Source organism: Erythrolamprus reginae, chromosome 1, assembly GCF_031021105.1.
Source record: "Erythrolamprus reginae isolate rEryReg1 chromosome 1, rEryReg1.hap1, whole genome shotgun sequence".
Taxonomy (NCBI): domain Eukaryota; kingdom Metazoa; phylum Chordata; class Lepidosauria; order Squamata; family Dipsadidae; genus Erythrolamprus; species Erythrolamprus reginae.
Window position 1 is genome coordinate 66,671,707 of NC_091950.1, and position 21,032 is coordinate 66,692,738.

Genomic DNA, 21,032 nt, shown 5'->3' on the forward strand with positions numbered 1-21,032 from the left:
TGAAACTTTGATATGGGTGAAATCTTGTTTATGATTGCCAAATCTCACCAGAATTCACTCTTTTTAAAAACAGCTTTACAGTATCTCAGGAGCGAGGTTTCCAAAATTGACAATCTTATTAGATTGATTTAAAACAACCCCACGTTAACTAAAAGATCAATAAGCACTTTAAAGTACTGTCAAGACCTACAAACCAGCTCTCGTGTCCAGATAAAGACAAGGAAGGTTTCTACAAGGACCTGAATTATTTGAACAACTCATCAGTGACAAACTCATCATTCTGGAAGATTTCAATGGACAAACAATGGATAACTGAGATGGAATCCTTGGGAAAGACAGAGGAGGCAAACTGAATAGCACAGCTTGCTGCTTCTGAGCAAATATGTCAAGCACAACCTGTGTTTTATTAACATGGTGCAAAACTACCTGAATGGATGCTAGGTCCAAACACTGACACCTGCTTGACTAGATCATAGTACGACAGCATGATATTAAAGATGGCACCATTACCTGAACCATGCGAGGTGCAGAGTGCTGTACTGACCACAGACTGGCCCTGGTTGGTCTGCAACCTAAACATAATCCCTCTGCATTATCAACAACCAAGAAAGTAATTCCACATCAGAAGATGCTAACCCACCTCTGTTGTCAGGCATGGGGGGACTGAGATATCCTTTCCCCCTAAGCTTCTACAATTTATGCATGGTATGCTTGTATGTATGATTGGTTTTTAAAATAAGAATTTTTAGCTGTCTTAGTATTGGATTGTCACATGTTGTTTTTAACACTGTTGTTAGCCGCCCCGAGTCTACGGAGAGGGGCGGCATACAAATCCAATAAATAAATGAATGAATGAATGAATAAATGAATAAATACATAAAAAAATAAATAATGGTAAGACTCAGCTCAAGGCCAACCTTTCCAAAATGCACTTAATGAAAAACTCTCCATCAATTTACTGCTTGTAGGAACCTGTTCTGAAAAGTGGACACAGTTTAAAAAAATCTTATAGACAGGAGTGTCAAGCTCAAGGCCCAGGGGCTGCATCCGGCCCACAAGGTACTTATATCTGGCCGAGGGCCCACCCTGCAAACAGCAAAAGGCTGACCTGCACTGCTTCTGCCAGTAAAAACGGGCTCTCAAGTTCCGTTTTCGGCTGCCATGGCCTCCTGCAACCCACTGCCAGCGAAAACAGAGCTTGTGTCCCTCCTGAACTCCATTTTTACTGGCAGATGGTTGCAGGAGATTGTGTCAGATGAAAACGGAGCTGGGGAGATTGTTTTTGCTGGCAGCAACCTCAGGTCACCACAGGCACCCCCAACATGAGTGACATTGAGCTGGCCATACCTACACTGGCCACACCCATCCCAGCCTCCCAAGGTCAAACAAAACCCTAATGCGACCTATAATGAAATAGAGTTTGGCACCCTTGATATAGACCAATGTTCCCCAACGTTTTCTGGTTGGGGGCCCAGTGTGGAGGTTGGGGAGAAAGGAGGATGGTTTTGTGCAAGAGGCAGATGTGTACATGCGTGCACACAGCTTTATTTGTGTGAGTGGCAGGCATGTGTACACACTGCTTAGACGAGTGGCAGTGTGTGCACAAGCCAGTTCATGTGTCCCAGTTGTGAATAGGCCATGGCCCAGTAGTGGTTGGGGACCCCTGATGTAGAGTGCAACAACTGTACTTGGGCTGAAACTCCAGGGACATGAAGACTAGTTTTATGAAAAACACAAGACCATTTGTTCTGTGTTAGCAAAAACTTCAGAAGAGAAGGATTTAGGGGTAGTGATTTCTGACAGTCTCAAAATGGGTGAGCAGTGTGGTCGGGCGGTAGGAAAAGCAAGTAGGATGCTTGGCTGCATAGCTAGAGGTATAACAAGCAGGAAGAGGGAGATTGTTATCCCACTGTATAGAGTGGTGGTGAGGCCACATTTGGAATACTGTGTTCAGTTCTGGAGACCTCACCTACAAAAAGATATTGACAAAATTGAACGGGTCCAAAGATGGGCTACAAGAATGGTGGAAGGTCTTAAGCATAAAACGTATCAGGAAAGACTTAATGAACTCAATCTGTATAGTCTGGAGGACAGAAGGAAAAGGGGGGACATGATCGAAACATTTAAATATGTTAAAGAGTTAAATAAGGTTCAGGAGGGAAGTGTTTTTGCTAGGAAAGTGAACACAAGAACAAGGGGACACAATCTGAAGTTAGTTGGGGGAAAGATCAAAAGCAACATGAGAAAATATTATTTTACTGAAAGAGTAGTAGAACCTTGGAACAAACTTCCAGCAGACGTGGTAGATAAATCCACAGTAACTGAATTTAAACATGCCTGGGATATATATCCATCCTAAGATAAAATACAGAAAATAGTACAGTATAAGGGCAGACTAGATGGATCATGAGGTCTTTTTCTGCCATCAGTCTTCTATGTTTCTATTTCAGCAGCCCTTCAGACCAAGAACAAGGGTCATATGCAGACTGGCAGAACACTCCATCATCTGTTTCAAAGGAAGACAACTTTGAACATCTGCATTCCAAAGTAACAGATAAAACTGCAAGTAATGCAGGACAAGTGATGGCAAAGAAAGCTGAGCGGGTAGAACCTCATTCAGACATGCATGCCCCCAGAAAGTTTGTCAGTATCATGAAGTCAGTTTATGGTCTTTCTAAATCACAATGCTCCCCTCCCCCTTTGCTGTCATGATCCAACATTAGGAAGGGCTGAAAAACCACTGGGCTGGACATTTTTCCAATTTACTCAAATGGGCTGTCCTGAGTTGATTCTGATGTTTTACAGCAGATTCCTCGGCAAGCAGTCTTAGATGTCCTAGGCTTGCCTCTTTCTATTGATGAGATGAAGGAAATGATCTCATAGGTGAACTCAAAGCAACAGGGCAGGATGGTGTTCCTGCTGAGATCTACAAAGCATCAGACCAAAATGCCTTACAGGTGTTCCAAGACATCCAAGAGATATTTTCCCCATTCTTGATTTACATGATAACACATGAGCCATTGTCACACGAAATAACTCTTGTAGAAAACTTCATCCCATCTTCCTAATCTTCCATACATTTGTGGAAGGACAAAGGCTAATTTCAGAGCCAGAAAGTATTCGTTTTATGGAAAAATACATCTATGCATCTCTAGGTAGGTCTTAGAGGGTTCTTGTCTGAATCGTTGAGCCACTGTCACAATCTCAGCAGAAGATACTAAACTTCAGAGGTTTACTTGGTATAGAGCCCTTAATAACCGAGTAGTTGATGCAAGGAACTCACTACCCGACTCTGTAATATCATCACCTTACCCCCAAAATTTATCCTTAGACTATCCACTGTTGACTCTCCTGATTCCTAAGAGGTCAGTAAGGGGCGTGCGTAAGTGCACCAAAGTGCCTTCCATCCCCTATCCTAATGTTTCTCTTTTACTAGTATAAATATTATATCTTTGAATACCACCAATACGTACTTGACAAAACATAAATAAATAGATAGATAAACAAACAAACAAACAAACAAACAAACAAACAAACAAACAAACAAACAAACATCTAAGCTCTTAATTGTGGTGTAAATTAGCATTTTGCTGAAGAAAGTCGCTGCCTCAATTTTAGACTAAAAAGAAATTCCTCACCTTCAGCTCTGAAAAGTTAATAGATTTCAAGTAAGAATATATGAATATAGAAAACAATAGTGAAAGCTGTACCAACAATGACAACTTCCAGGTTGGCAAATACAGTGGTACCTCATCATACGAACTTAATTGGTTCCAGGAGGAGGTTCGTAAGGTGAAAAGTTCATAAGATGAAACAATGTTTCCCATAGGAATCAATGTAAAAGCAAATAATGTGTGCAAATCCTTCAGGAAAATCCCAAACTTTAGAAGGGAGGCGAACAGAGGGCAGGGAGGAGCAGCTAAACGGGGTGGGTGGAAGAAGCAAGGCTAGGCTAAAGGGTGAGTGGGAAGGAAGAAAGGCAAGGGGGGCGCCCCTCCCTTTTCTTTCTTAAAAAGACACCGTTTCAGTGCTTTTGCAAGCATGCAAAATCTTTACTCCTCCAAGCTGCCCCTCCCTTTTCTTTCTTCAAAAAAGGGGAAAAAAAGGGGTTCTTTTTAAATATTTTAAATTATATTTGAATTTGTTATGAATTGTTGTACAGTGGAACCCCGACATAAGAGCTGCTCTACTTAAGAGCAACTCGAGATAAGAGCTGGGAGGGGAGAGATATTTTTGTTCTACTTACAAGCCCAAATTCGAGATACAAGCGCCAAGGAGCTGTCTCCTGAAGCCAAACGCTAACTTCCGCGTTCGGCTTCAGGAGACAGCTGCGAAGCGGCGCGCGTGTTTTAAAAGGTTGCAGCCGGCCTGGGGGGCTCGGGGGGGTGCTTTGCAGCTTTCTTTCTTGCTCTTTTTCTTTCTCTCTTTTACCTTCCCTTCCTCTATTTCTTCTTTTCTTTCTCCTTCCCACCTTCTTCCCTCCCTCCCTCCTTTCACTCATTCCTCTCTTACTCTCCCCTTTCATAAGTTTCCTTGCTTCCTTCCTCTGTTCCTGCCCCTTCCCCCTTCCTTTCTTGCTTTCTTTCTTGCTCTTTTTCTTTCTCTCTTTTACCTTCCCTTCCTCTATTTCTTCTTTTCTTTCTCCTTCCCACCTTCTTCCCTCCCTCCCTCCCTTCACTCATTCCTCTCTTACTCTCCCCTTTCATAAGTTTCCTTGCTTCCTTCCTCTGTTCCTGTCCCTTCCCTCTTTCCTTCCTTCCTTCCCACCCTCCGTCCATTCATTCACCCATTCCTCTCTTGATCGCTTAAAGCCGGTCCCTGGTGCAAAAAGGGTTGGGGACCTCTGTCCTACAGGATTGGGTGGCAGAGAAGTTGAACATATGTAAATTTAAAAGTTTAAGAAAGTTTACAAGTTAAGTGAAAGAAACTTCATTATTCATTTATATGTACATGTACATTTCTTCATTAAAAACATGTCTTTCTGCATAATTTAGACTAACTTTGTGAGTTTTTTGAGGGCTGGAACCAATTAAAATTATTTACATTAATTCCTATGGGGAAAAGTCGTTCGAGATAAGAGCTGCTCGACTTAAGAGCCCAGGTCCGGAACGAATTAAACTCGTATCTCGAGGTACCACTGTATCTTACTGTGAGCCACCCCGAGTCTGCGGATCTAAATAATAAAATCTAAATAATAAAATAAATAAATAAATATAAAAAAAGAAACCCCTTCATCCCAGCAGCAGCTGCTTGGGTTCGTAAGGTGAAAATAGTTCGGAAGAAGAGGCAAAAAAATCTTAAACACCGGGTTCGTATCTTGAAAAGTTCGTTAGAAGAGGGGTTCGTAAGATGAGGTACCACTGTATATGTTTGTTTTATCTTTGTTTTGCCTTTTTTTCTTTTTTTTTGTGTGTGTTGATGTTTCTTTTTTTTCTGTTTTGTATTCATCTTGTTTTCTTTTTAATGTCAATAAATAATAAAGATTATTTATATAAAAAAAGAATTTCTAAAAGACTGCTATACTCTATATTCAGGACAAAAGAGGGCTGAAGACTCAACAAGAGCTGAACTCCTGGGTTTCATCAAATCTGCAAGGACAGACGCCAGAATAAATTCTTGAGATTGCCTGGTTACGGGTTGCTGAAGGAAATCCTCACACGAAACAGCACAGAAGATTTCTCCTCCTCCACTTAGCTGCCTCCCAAAACCCAGGTCTTACGGAATTTGCACTTACCTGACAAGGATCAGCGGGTCAGTCCTGAATACACATGCTATTGAGATTAACAGGGGATGAAGGAGGGATGCCTGGGTCTTGATTAGCGAAAGGTTTCCTTAATGTCTGTAGGTCGGTGGGCTTCAGTAAACTTCCCACAATCAGTTTTGGAGCAGACTCTTGCCTTTAAACAGCAGCAAAGTCTTGAGGGCTCTGGAGACAGAAGAGGAATGAGGTGTCAGTTTTGCTGAGGTTGCTATACTACAGACGTGGCTTATGATGCAATGAAGAACTGGCTGCTCCCCCCCCCCACATTCCTTGCTTATCTAGAAATGGGGAGCTCCCTTGTGTTGGCAGGCAGCAGAGAGTTGGACTGGCCAACTGTCCGGAAAGGCCTGTTTCCTTTTCTAATCACAATCTGTAACTCCAGTCAAGCAAAAGGAGAGGGGCCACATCCTGGAAAAACATCCCTGAGAAACAGTCTGCTCTGTCTCTTTAGCTGGCTTTTTGCGAAAGGCAATCTTTGTCTGTTCTCTCTTTGCATTTTACATATGATAAAATGATACGTAAAAATGAAATGAAATGCGTAGGTCCGAGTAAGTCAAAGTGAAGGTTAAAACAAATGCATGGATGTAAATATTCAACTGACCAGTCCAGTTTTGGCTGCAGTAATTCTGTCCAGTTTGATTCAGTTTTTAAAATTATTTTTACAGAAGGAAGATTATTATTATTATTATTATTATTATTATTATTATTATTATTATTATTATTAATTAGATTTGTATGCCGCCCCTCTCCGTAGACTCAGGGTGGCTCACAACAATAATAACACAATATATAACAAATCTAATAATTAAAAGTCATTAAAAATCCCTTATTAAAAGGAAAACATACACACAAACATACCATGCTTCCACTGCTTCGTTGACTGGACATGGGGTGGAGATGTACAACTGGGTATCATCGGCATATTGATGATACCTCACCCCATGCCCTTGGATGATCTCACCCAGCGGTTTCATGTAGATATTAAATAGCAGGGGGGAGAGGACCGACCCCTGAGGCACCCCACAAGGGAGAAACCTCGGGGTCGACCTCTGACCCCCCACTAACACCGACTGCGACCGACCGGAGAGGTAGGAGGAGAACCACTGAAGAACAGTGCCTCCCACTCCCAACCCCCCCAGCCGGCGCAGAAGGATACCATGGTCGATGGTATCGAAAGCCGCTGAGAGGTCAAGGAGCACCAGGACAGAGGACAAGCCCCTGTCCCGGGCCCGCCAGAGATCATCCATCAACGCGACCAAAGCAGTTTCCGTGCTGTAGCCGGGCCTGAATCCAGACTGCTGAGGACCTAGATAATCGGCTTCATCCAAGGACCGCTGGAGTTGAAGTGCCACCACCTTCTCGACAACCCTCCCCATGAAGGGAAGGTTGGAGACTGGACGGTAGTTATTAAGCACGGCTGGGTCCAGGGAAGGCTTCTTGAGGAGGGGGCGCACAACCGCCTCCTTATAAAGTGGCGGAAAGGACCCCCTCCCCAAGGAGGCGTTGACAATCTCCTGGACCCAGCTCCGTGTCACCCCTCGACTGGCCGAAACCAGCCAAGAGGGACACGGATCCAGTAAACAGGTGGCGGAACTCACAGCTCCAATGGCCTTGTCCACTTCATCAAGTGTCACCAAGTCAAACCCCTCCCAGACAGATGGACAAAGACGTTTAGCCCCAGTCACCTCGACTGACTCATTGTCAGTCGACTCTGTTTCACAATTGGAGTCGAGGTCCGCTCGGATCCGGGCGATTTTATCAGCGAAAAACGTGTTAAAATCCTCGGCACTACTCTGCAAGGGCTCCCCAACTCCCCTCTGATTAAGAAGGGAGCGGGTTACCCTAAACAGAGCGGCCGGGCGGGATTCCGCTGATGCAATCAAGGCGGCATGATACGCGCATCTTGCCGCCTTGAGCGCCACTTTGTAAGTCTTAATATGAGCTCTTACAAGTGTTCGATCGGATTCGGACTTCCTCTTCCTCCATCGCTTCTCCAGACGTCTCTTCTGGCGCTTCAACACCCGGAGCTCCTCGTTGAACCATGGAGCTCTACGGGGTCTAGTGCCGCGGAGAGGTCGCAACGGCGCAATCCGGTCAAGAGCCTCCCCTGCAGCCTTGTTCCAGGCCTCAGCAAGAGACTCTGCCGAACTGTGGACAAGTGTATCTGGAATAACCCCAAGCGCCATCTGGAACCCTTCTGGATCCATCAGGCGTCTGGGGCGGAACCTCCTAATTGGTTCCGCCTCCCTGCGGGGAAGGATTGGAGCCAGGAAGTTAAGCCGCAGTAGGAAATGATCTGACCACGACAAAGGCAGCACTTCTAAGCCCCTTAATCTCAGATCATTACTCAGTTGCTCAGAGAGGAATATCATATCGGGTGCGTGCCCACCCTCGTGAGTCGGACCCTGAACTACTTGAGTCAGGTCCATGGCTGTCATGGTGGCCATGAACTCCTGTGCCAGTCCAGAGGAACCGCCGAGCGACGGCAGATTGAAGTCCCCCAGGACGATAAGTCCGGGGAACTCCACCGCCAGCCCGGCCACCTCCTCGAGCAGCACAGGCAGGGCTGTTGACACGCAGCTGGGAGGCAGGTACGTGAGTAACAAGCCCACCTGAACCCCTAAGTCCAACTTCACCAGGAGGGACTCGCAACCCGCAACCTCTGGAGCAATGAGCCTACGCAGGCCAAGACTCTCCCTGGCTATAATAGCCACTCCTCCCCCCCTTCCCTGGGGTCGAGGTTGGTGCCATACCCGAAACCCAGCTGGGCAAATTTCAGAGAGAGGAACTCCTCCCTCCGGGCCCAGCCAGGTTTCGGTCACACAAGCCAGGTCGGCCTCCTCATCCAGGATCAGATCCCGGATGAGGAGAGCTTTATTTACCACCGACCTGGCATTGAGTAGCAACAACTTGAGCCCAGGGCCAGAATTACACTCATCACCAGTGCTTTGAGTTAAGCTCATGGAGCCTGAAGAAGGGATCGCTACTAAGCAGCGATTCCTCCTTCCCCTGGAACGGCTAGCTCCATGGCTTCCGCCATACCTGCCTCTCCCCAGCAAGACTGGGATATTTTGACCCTCTGCCACCCCAGAGATAAGTGTCCCCTCCCCTCCTGCCCCTCCAGCGTCAGGTGTGCCAAAAATTCCATTCATGTCATATTCATTCATTCCATACATATTATAATCCCTCCCACCCACTCCATTCCATCTATCACTCCCCTCCCATTCATTTTCATTCACAGTATTCCATTCATTCCAATAATTACTAAAATAGTCCCATGTCCAGTCAACGAAGCAGTGGAAGTGATGTGCCGGTGCCTGGAGGCTGTTGGGGCCTGGATGGGTGTCAACAAACTCAAACTCAACCCAGACAAGACGGAGTGGCTGTGGGTCTTGCCTCCCAAGGACAATTCTATCTGTCCGTCCATTACCCTGGGGGGGGAATTATTGACCCCCTCAGAGAGGGTCCGCAACTTGGGCGTCCTCCTCGATCCACAGCTCACATTAGAAAAACACCTTTCAGCTGTGGCGAGGGGGGCGTTTGCCCAGGTTCGCCTGGTGCGCCAGTTGCGGCCCTATTTGGACCGGGAGTCATTGCTCACAGTCACTCATGCCCTCATCACCTCGAGGCTCGACTACTGTAACGCTCTCTACATGGGGCTACCTTTGAAAAGTGTTCGGAAACTTCAGATCGTGCAGAATGCAGCTGCGAGAGCAATTATGGGCTTCTCCAAGTATGCCCATATCACTCCAACACTCCGCAGTCTGCATTGGCTGCCGATCAGTTTCCGGTCACAATTCAAAGTGTTGGTTATGACCTATAAAGCCCTTCATGGCACCGGACCAGAATATCTTCGGGACCGCCTCCTGCCGCACGAATCCCAGCGACCGGTTAGGTCCCACAGAGTTGGCCTTCTCCGGGTCCCATCGACTAAACAATGTCGTCTGGCGGGACCCAGGGGAAGAGCCTTCTCTGTGGGGGCCCCGACCCTCTGGAACCAGCTCCCCCCTGAGATTAGGATTGCCCCCACCCTCCCTGCCTTTCGTAAACTCCTTAAGACCCACCTTTGCCGTCAGGCATGGGGGAACTAAAACACTTCCCCCTTGCCCATGTTGTTTTGTTGATTGATTGACTGTGTGCCTGTTTTTTATATATACTGCTTTTTATGAGATTATTAATTTCAATTGGAACTGGATGGGTGGGCATTGGATTTGGTATTGTGTACTGTACTGTTTTTTATTATTGTTGTGAGCCGCCCCGAGTTTGCGGAGAGGGGCGGCATATAAATCCAATAAACCTAACCTAACCTAACCTAACCATGCATAAACTGTATAGGCCTGGGGGAGATGTCTCAGTCCCCCATGCCTGGCGGCAGAGGTCGGTTTTAAGAAGTTTATGAAAGACAAGGAAGGTGGGGGCAATTTCCAGGGGGAGTTGGTTCCAGAGGGTCGGGGCCACCACAGAGAAGGCTCTTCCCCTGGGTCCCGCCAGACGACATTGTTTAGTCGACGGGACCCAGAGAAGGCCAACTCTGTGGGACCTAACCGGTCGCTGGGATTCGTGCGGCAGAAGGCGGTCTCGGAGATATTCTGGCCCGATGCCAGAATATGCAATATAACATGCAATATTCAGAGTACAAATCCAATATTAAAAACAGTATTTAAAACCTTTATAATAAAAACAATCATACAACAACCCACATAAACCATACATAAATCATAATAGCTGAGGGGTATATTAATTTTCCCATGCCTGGCGACATAGGTGGGTTTTCAGGAGCTTATGAAAAGTCCTGATCTCCGGGGGGAGTTGATTCCAGAGGGCCGGGGCCGCCACAGAGAATGCTGTTCCCCTGGGTCCTGCCAGACGGCATTGCTCAGTCGGCGGGACCCGGAGAAGGCCAATTCTGTGGGACCTAATCGGTCACTGGAATTTGTGCAGCAAAAGGTGGTTTGTTGTGTTGCTTACAATATACTTGTGTAGCGTACGACAAGCAAGTATAGAAGAATGGATGTATATTATAATTGATACCCAGAGTCATAGGGCCTGGGGACAATAGGTTACACATCCATCCTTAAGCCAAAAAACTGAACAATACTATTTTTGATCTGCATGATTCTGAATCGTCAGAGGAAAAAAAGATGATACGGATAACCCCATTTCAACCCTAGAAATAAGATTTCCCTGGGTTTCTGACCTCTGTTTTTCAGGAAATATGATTACTTTAAAACGAAGATAGAGGAGGTGGGACTAGCTGCTGAGCTGAACGATCTGTGTGAAATGGCACTCCGTGTAACACAGTCGCTTTAGCTGTTTGATAAGCTCCACCGGAGCCATGGATCCCTTGGAAGGGGATCGGAAGAAAGGGGCATTCTGGAAATCGATTTTTGGAGGGCGGTCCAGGTCAGTGTGACAGGAAAACCCCGGTGAGATTGGACAGGAGAAAGGATAGCCAGCAATGGCGGTTGCATAGAGTTGACAGCTGGATAAGACTGGTATGAACCAAGCGGAAAAATGAAGTGACTAATCCTGGAGGAATTGGATTCCGACAATACTGAGTTAGCTTTGATCTGTGAAAACAATATTTTGGAGTCAAGCCCAGGTAGTGAATTACGAAAGAGAAAATGCCATCGAGAAAAAGGAGGGTGGAAAGTTTTCTCCCTCTTTGCATTGGAAGCAGCGAGTGAAAATGAAGGTGAAATAGAGGAGATTGAACAACAGAAAGTGTTAATCTCTTTAGCAATAAAGGTGAGATTGGGGTTGGATTCCAGAGGAAAACATTATAGACTATCATAATAACTCTGACAACCAAACAACAAAAAGTTGATTAAAAAGAGCTTACTAATTGCAGAAGATGATATTTTGAATTGATATACCATTTCTGCTATGCAATAGAAGAGACAAGAGAGACACCTATAGGTCAAAAGAAGATTGACAACAGCAGAAAGTGACATTTGTCGTTAAAGCTTAAAGATAATATTGAAAAGTAACCTTTGGACAGATTATAGGACTATTTGAAGAAAGAAATTAGAAAATACTTGGAAAATACTTAGAAAAATATAGATATATACATATACTGTATACCAATCAATTGTGATAAGAAAGAATAATAATCTAGGAAGGGGTAATTATATAAGAGAATAATAATATTAACAATTATTTAATGGAATATATTTAAATGTGTGTGTATATATATATGTATGTATGTGTGTGTTATTGTTAAAGTGATACACTGTTTCTTTTACCTTTTTTACCTTGTGATCATAAAATTATAAGACATAGATAGTTAATTAAGTATATAAGAAGTTTTCTTTAGATATGTTGTATTAGTATTATTAATTGTTATTATTATTATTAGTACTATTAATACTAATACTTAACTTAAAATTAACTTTTGCTTTTAAGATAAAAGGGAGAAAAAGAAATAATGATAACTAAAAGTGTACTAAAAATAGAGGAGCAGTGGAGGAACACATAAAGTGGAAATATTGGTTGAAAAAGTGGTTAAAATGACAAGCACAACAAATTTAACAAAGACTGGGACAGGGAGAAGGCAGGTAGTCCAGTCTTCATCAGCTATTTCTAGCCTTTCAGGTCAAAGATTGATAGAAGACATGGTGACAAAAGATCCAAATCATTTAAAGATTTACAGGTCGTGCTGCAATAAATGCAAGACATAATGACAAAAATCATGAGAATTTAAAAAGGAAATAGGAAAAGTATGTAGCGACACAGGAAAACGTAAAGAAAAAAATACAATCAATGGATGGAAAATTTGAAACTTTTCAACACCAAATTTAAAAAAATGAACAAAAACTTCAGGAAATGAAAGGGGAAAAAGAGTGTGGAGGAAATAACGAGAGTTTGATGCAAACAAAGAATTGGAGACAACTGCTATATTTTTAGAATCTGAGAAAGCGGCCCATTACCTGCACTTTCAAAACTTAAGAAAAAAGTGAACACCTGCCAGAGATGATGGCAGAAATATTGGTGAAAGCTTTAAGAATCGGAAAAGAGGAGATGCTAATAGAAATGGATGAAATTTACTGTATACATACTAACTATGCCAGACGACATAACCTACCAAAAGAAGTACATAGAAGATTTGTTAAAAAAATCAATTAGGGATGAAATTCTTCACAGAACAAGAGAGGCTATAGAATACAGAGGGAGACAATTAGTAGTGCTAAACAGGCACCAAAGAGGGTGATATAGTTAAGAAAACAATATCAATTGTTGATCTCTAAATTGATGTTAATTTTAGATGACTAAAGCCAGAAGGAATTATGATCTCATGGCAAGAAAAAAGAGTAAGAATAGAAATGGTTGAAAAGGCAGGGGAAATCTATAATAGGAGTTACAGTAATGAGGAAGAGGTAGAGAGGAGAGAACTAAGGAGAAACAAGAGAAATAAGTTCAATAGTAACAGAAGTGACAGAAATACAGGATAGAGAGAGAAATAGAGAGATAGGAGGAAGAAAGGAAACCAATGAATATAGATTTAATCAGCCAAAAGAAACTAGAGCAAAAAGGACAATTTAATTGAAATAAACTGATTCTATATACAATGTGTAAGAAAACATTTCACTATAGAACAAACCGGGATAGGTTCCACTTATCTTCCCCACCGGTTTGCATCGCAACTTTTGTGCATGTGTGCTTGGCCTGTTCACATGCACATGCGCACCCCCTTGTGAGATTACGCTTCCGTGCATGCTCTGGAGCTGCAATCAGACCGAAACACAGCTGAAGAGCTGATCAGCTGTGCTTTGAGCAAAGAAATAAAGGTCAGCAGCTGAACAAAAAAAAAGATGGGAGGTATGCACGGACAAGCACCGGCCAATCCAGTTATGGGATGTCAACAGTGGGTCACAACTGATTGGGCAATCTGGTCTGAACTGGGAGGGACTCACCCTGAAATGAACACAGGGATATATTTATGTAGGTGTCACTAGCAACGTATAGTGCATGTTGTAACTGACTATGTATGAAGGAAAAAAGCATCTGTAAATGCTCATAGGAGTGATTTGTTGTGTTGGATCCTATTTCAAATGAAAAGCATATTATACAATTTGTTTCCCTGGAATGATCTGAATTCTGCATCTTAGCCCCAAATATTAGCATTGTTATAAAGTCCCTTTAATTGATACTTTCCTTTTTTTAGTACTTTGATTTTTTTCCAAACTTTTTTTCAGCTCTTTGTTTTTCTGTGAGGCTCATGCTTGTGGCAGGGGCCCTTTTGTGTGCTTTTGCAATGCTGCTTAGGCAGGGGGTTGGACTAGATGATCTTGCAAGGTCCCTTCTTCCAACTCTGTTAAATGTGTTTAACAGATTCAAATCACACCCACCCGATCACCTGACCATCAAGCACGCCCATCTGGTCACATGATTACAAGGCATGCCCAACCAGTCACCTGACCACCAAACCATACCCACCCACAAAATAAGCCACACCCACAGAACCAGTAGGGTTTCACCCCTGCACTCTTGGCCTATGAAGAGGGGCAGATAACCTCTAAGACCTTTTGGTTTAGGGCTGGGCAACTATGGCCCTTTTAACAATCAATGGATTTCAACTCCCAGAAGCTAGCAAGTCCATAGGTCATAAAGGGTCCATAGTTGTCTTCCTCTGTTTTAGTTGATAATCCCCAGCATAGTCGGTGCTCTACCCATATTCCTAGTTCAATTTACAGTGCATAATGTATCTGCAAAGCACTAAGCAAACGTTAATTAGACCACAGCATTAGTGTGTACACCTCCTTCTCAGAATTGCAGCAACTTGATATTTGCTTGGCACTACCCTCTCTATGCGTGTACAACTAAGCATTACCTAATTTTTCTTCTGCATTATCATAAAGATTAGCAAATAATATTGGCATTGTCAGAAAGCATTGCCCAGCTCAGGGGAGGGTTTGGCATGCAATTCAAACTGTTTAATGTTGCCAGCTAATTAGGTTGAGAAATTTAAAACCCTTCTCTAAGGGCATGTCAAACCATTGTCCTACTGCTGTTGATAAACCTACATAATTGTGTCCAGGAGGTACGATCAACTTGTGGGAGCCTTTCTCTTTTTACGGTTGGATACGTCTGGCTTACAATTTTTCAGTAAGTAATCTTAATTTAAAGATAACACTTAAACCATGTTTCATTTAACTATGGCAATATTAAACTACTAACCAGAGCATACAAAACATTTGCCAGACCAACCTCGAATATAGCTCACCCGTCTGGAACCTGTACTGCATATCAGGCATTAATACAATTGAAAGAGTCCAGAAATATTTTACAAGAAGAGTCCTCCACTCCTCTGCTCGTAACAGAATACCTTATTCCACCAGACTTAAAATTTTGGGCTTAGAAAACCAGAGCTATGTTGCCTTCGATCTGATCTAAATAAAGTTCATAAAATCATCTACCACAATGTCCTATCGGTCAATAAATACTTCAGCTCCAACCGCAACAACACACATGCACAAAATACATTCAAACTCAATGTAAATGGACTGCAGAAAATACAACTTCAGCAACAGAGTGATCAATGAATGGAACCCACTTTCTGACTCTGTGGTTTCTTCTCCAAACCCAAAAAACTTTAACCTTAGATGGTGTACAGTTGACCTCACCCCATTCTTAAGAAATCTGTAAGGGGCGTATATAACTGCACCATCATGCCGACCATCCCTTTCCTATTGTCCAAATTTATCTATACCTACTTGCTTTTGTTTATGTTTATATCATACCTATTATCTTGTACATGTTTTGACAAATAAGCAAGCAAGCAAGCAAGCAAGCAAGCAAGCAAGCAAGCAAGCAAGCAAGCAAGCAAGCAAGCAAGCAAGCAAGCAAGCAAGCAAGCAAGCAAGCAAGCAAGCAAGCAAGCAAGCAAGCAAGCAAGCAAGCAAGTTAGTCTTATTGAATAAGTTAAAATCTTTATTTAAAAGCTATAATTACAATTTGAAATCCAAAATAGCTGGGTCCAAAGAACATGTTGAATCCAACACAAATAAACCAATTATGTTGTGATTGGTTTATTATCTATGGCATGGGATCACCATATTTTATAACATTAATATTTCGTCCTTCAGTATCAATTTTATACATGCTCTAAATTCTAAAGAGCAAGTTATAACAATAAGATGAAGCTGAAATTGATTTATGGTTTGAATTCTATTCATTTGGTACTCAGTCTGATATCAATCTTGGAGTCTTTTGCATAGATAACAATAACAGAGCATCTACGTTTTTCGAAGCAATACTGTTGCAGCATCCCCCTGGTCATGTGATCACATTTTGGGTGTTTGGCAACTGGCATGGTCCTGAGGTTTTATGACCATTATTTGTAACCTTGCCAGCTGGCTTTCTACAAGAAAATCAGTAGAGAAAACCAGGCTTGCTTAATGATTGCATGATTCACTTTATACCTTTGGCCAAAAAAGGTCATAAAAAGTGAGACAAAACTTACTTACACAACTACCTTGAAAATTTTGGGCTCTTTTGGGATCATAAGTTGATCATACCTGTACAGTGATACCTTGTCTTACGAACTTAATTGGTTCCAAGATGAGGCTCGCAAGGTGAAAAGTTCATAAGACGAAACAATGTTTCCCATAGGAATTAATGGAAAAGCGATTAATGCATGCAAACCCAAAGTTCACCCCTTTTGCCAGCCGAAGCGCCCGTTTTCACGCTGGTGGGATTCCCCTGAGGCTCCCCTCCATGGGAAACCCCACCTCCGTCTTCCACGTTTTTGCGATGCTGCAGGGAATCCCAGCATCGCAAAAACGGGTGCTTCACTGGCAACGGAAGTCTGGAGGTGGGGTTTCCCAGCGAGGGAAGCTTCAGTGAAATCACACAATCGCAAATGCTGCAATTTCGCCCACCTCCGGACTTCAGTTGACAGTGAAGCACCTGTTTTTACGATGCTAGGATGCCCCACCTGGGATTCCCCTGCAGCATCGCAAAAATGCGGACGTCCAGAGGTGGGGTTTCCCATGGAGGGGAGCCTCAGGGGAATCCCACCAGCGCAAAAATGGGCACTTCGGCTGGCAACAGAAGTCCAGAGGCGGTGCATCCCAGCAGCGGTGGCGAGTTCGTAAGGTGAAAATAGTTTAGAAGAAGAGGCAAAAAAATCTTAAACCCCAGGTTCATATCTCAAAAAGTTCATATGACGAGGGGTTTGTAAGACGAGGTATCACTGTATATGCAAAAGAGAAGTGCCCAGTGGTGGGTTGCTACCAATTTGGTCCGATTCCAGCATGGTGGTGGGAGGCTCCGCCCAGATGTCATCACGGATAATGTGCACATGTGCAGAAGCCTCATGAGCGAGCAAAATAAGCGCATACATGTACATCTCCAAACTGATCACAAAGTGAACCCCCATTACTCGCTGTGTCATGAAAAAATGTTCACATGATTGTTAGTTAGCCATTATTAAGCCTTATTCTTAGTATGGAATTTCCTGAATCAATTTTATTCGTCCAGTTCTGCAAGTGAAAAGGAAAATTCAGCTGTTCAGTTTAACTGGACTGGAAAGAAGTGACAAGCCTCTTTCATCCGCGTGCATTGGACCTAGTCTAAATTGGGTCACTCTGTACTTAACAATTCATCACAAAAACAATCCCAACTTAACAGGAATCTCTGCTGCTTCCTCGGGTCACTCAGCCCCTGCTATGTTGAAAGTGGTGTCGCTCTTTTTGGTTGTTGCCAGAGACTGAAAGTTGCAATTTGATTGATCTTCTGGACCAAGTCACACAGTTTGCTTTATTTCCCCCGTGATGAGTATTAAGTAAAAACTACTGTTGGTTGGCTACCAGATTCTGTTATATAAACTTAGTACCAAAAGGTATCTGGTAGTTCCTTTTCTAACTAACACATTTTATTTTTTTTAAAAAAAGCTTTGATAAGCTCACTTCACCAGGCGCATAGGGTATCTAGGCCCATGATGGCGAACCTATGGCACACATGCCACAGTGGCATGTGGAGCCATATCTGCTGGTGTGTGAGCCATTGCCCTAGCTCAACTGCAGTATGCATGGCTCATGCAGAGGCTCTGGGAGGGTGTTTTTGGCCTATGGAGGGTCTCTGGGACTGGAGGGCTGTTTTTGCCCTCCCCTGGCTCCAAGATAGCCTCTTGACATGGGAAAGGTGAAAAACAGACCTATCGGGCCCACTGGAAGTCGGGAAATGTGGCTGTGGGACTCTTCCTAAGGACTCTTCAATCTGTCTGTCCATTGGGGTTTTTTTTGGGGGGGGATATTGTCCCCCTCAGATAGGGTCTGCAACTTGGATGTCCTCCTGGACCCACAGCTGAATTTTGACCATCACCTTTCAGCTGTGGCCAGCGGGACCTTTGCCCAGGTTCGCTTGGTACACCAGTTGCGACCCTACTTGGACCAGGAGGCTCTCCGCACAGTCACTCAGGCCCTCATCTAGTCCTGTCTTGATTATTGCAATGTGCTCTACATGGGGCTACCTTTGAAAAGTGTTTGGAGACTGCAAATAGTCCAGAATGCAGCCGCAAGAGCTGTCATTGGGTTTCCTCGGTACACCGATATAACGCCTTTGCTCCGTGAGCTGCACTGGCTTTCTATTAGTCTCCGGGCACAATTCAAGGTGTTGGTTATTACCTATAAAGCCCTAGATGGCTCAGGGCCAGACTATTTATGGGACCATCTCATGCCGCATACCTCCCAGAGACCAATAAGAGCTCACAGAGTTGGCCTCCTCTGGGTCCCGTCGACTAAGCAATGCAGGTTGGCGGGACCATGGGGGAGGGCCTTCTCTGTGGCCGTCCCGGCTCTATGGAACCAACTTCCCCCTGATATCTGTACTGCTCGCACCCTGCTGTCCTTTCTCAAAGCTAGGAAGACCTGGCTTTGTCGACAGGCCTGGGGGCCATAAATTCACAGCTTGATGGCCAACTGTAAGAATGGTGTGTATGCACATGAGTGTGACTTTCTTTTTATAGGTCAATGGGGAAGCCAGATTCACATAGCAACTAGGCTGCTAACTTAACAACTGGAATGATTTACTTAACAACTATGGCAAGAAAGTTTGTAAAATGGGGCAAAACCCCAGTAAACAATTGTCTCACTTAATGACACAGATTTGGAGCTCAAATGTGGTCGTATGTCAAAGACTACTTTATCAATTAACAACTGTAATCTCTTAGAAACTCACTGCATTTATTGCAGCCTACTAAAATAATTTGAAGCCTTTTGATTCATTTCATTTCTCAAAGTAATCCCTTTGAGGTCTTCTATAGGGTATTCTAAAAATGAGTACTGATATTACTGATAGTACTGAAATGTCCTGATATTACTTTGCCTTGTTTATCGTGATACATGAAGGCACCTATTGTCTCAAAACTGTAGAAGTGGTGGTAGACTTTAGGAGAAACCCTTCCATCCTTCCACCTCTCACAATACTAGACAACACAGTATCAACAGTAGAGACCTTCAAATTCATAGGTTCTATCATATCTCAAATGGTCACCTAACATCAAAAACATCATAAAAAAAGCACAACAAAGAATGTACTTCCTGCGCCAACTCAGGAAGCTCAAACTGCCCAAGGAGCTGCTGATACAGTTCTACAGAGGAATCATTGAGTCTGTCATCTGCACCTCTATAACTGTCTGGTTTGGTGCTGCAACCCAACAGGACAGACACAGACTTCGGAAGAAAAAAAAATACTGCCAACCTGCCTTCCATCGAGGACCTATATACTGCACGAGTCAAAAAGAGGGCGGTGAAAATATTTACTGACCTCTCACATTCTGGACATAAATTGTTTCAACTCCTACCCTCAAAACGTCGCTACAGAGGACTGCACACCAAGACAACTAGACACAAGAACAGTTTTTTCCCAAACGCCATCACTCTACTAAACAAATAATTCCCTCAACACTGTCAAACCTTTTACTATGTCCTTTTCCTCCCACTTAGGACTGTATGACTGTAACTTGTTGCTTGTATCCTAAATTTTTTATTGTTTCTTCATTGCTTATTTGACCCCTATGACAATCATTAAGTGTTGTGCCACATGATTCTTGACAAATGTATATTTTATTTTATGTACACTGAGAGCATCTGCACCAAGACAAATTCCTTGTGGGTCCAATCACACTTGGCCAACAAAGAATTCTATTCTATGCTACTAAATGTTTTCTTGAAAGATTGTAGAGTTTATCTTCTTGCAATTTCTCCATAGTGACATGCTCAGACCAAACCAAATCTAACCATCTCTTACTCCAGTCATTCTCAGACATGTTTTTCTTCAACTCATTGCTTTTTTAAGGACTAATGTGTGTCCATAAAGTAAACTCTCACTACAGAATCCATTCTGGAGTAGACCCATTTCAATATCCACAAAAGTGGTTATTTATTTCTCTATCAAATGATTTCCAAGCGGCCTTCTCCTCCATTCTACTATCACTCAAACGTATTTGAGACCAAGTCCAAGATTTTCCCTTCAGACTGGCTGTTGTCCTAAAGACAAAACTCAATTTAACAGGAAAGATGTTTCAGAGGCAGAGGCTACTTCCACTTCACTTTAACCTACAATATTTCCAAAGCCATTTGAAGCCAATTTGCTATCCTCTTCATTTCCACAATCTCTGAAATGATGCTGTGGAGGGGAGCTATTAAGCTTCAAATCACCATTCTTCTATGATATTGAAAAGGTGTTATGAAATAAGTCTGAGCGCTGGAATGAGGGGGAGTTCTTGTGCCCAAGCTCTGCAGAAATCTTCACTGTTTACTTTGATTTTTCTCAGCTTGGTAACTGAGGCTTTTCCCTTGGTCCTTCCTTTGAACATTGATTTGGCACTTCTTTATTAAGCTACAGATCACCACTGCAACTGAACTAATAAACTCTGGCTTAATCACAGTTAAAATAATGGTTCTGGCAGATTATCCATCCATCTAGCCGTCCACTGAACTGAATCTTTTATGGAAGTGGAACTAAGTTGTTTTTTTTTTTAAAAAAGATTTAATAGTGATTAGTAATGAATTTGAAAACAACTTAAAGCCATGTAAAAAGCACTCAGCACCCCAAATGCTAATTAGCAAGAGAAAGAACAACAACCCTCAGGCTCTTCTTAAATATAAGGCCAATCAAACCACACATAAGCAGAGAATTCCAGAAATCCAGCCAAAAAGATATTCTGGCCAATGTGTCTCCAGAGACATTTCTTATTGCTTCCTTTTATTTGTGCATAGCAAGATCTATGAATACTTCTAGCTCTTAAAACTCTTTTAAACTAAACACA

At 43.2% G+C, this 21,032-nt stretch overlaps 1 protein-coding gene across 8 annotated transcripts in view; it reads right to left on the reverse strand.

Moving 5' to 3' along the window:
* Positions 1–21,032, reverse strand: part of TMEM63C (transmembrane protein 63C) — a 109,498-nt gene that overhangs the window by 65,615 nt on the left and 22,851 nt on the right. For all 8 annotated transcript variants that reach the window (XM_070754240.1, XM_070754232.1, XM_070754225.1 and 5 more), the window contains exon 2: positions 5,735–5,926. The gene's annotated coding sequence lies outside the window, so the exon portion shown is untranslated. The remainder of the gene's footprint in view (positions 1–5,734; positions 5,927–21,032) is intronic.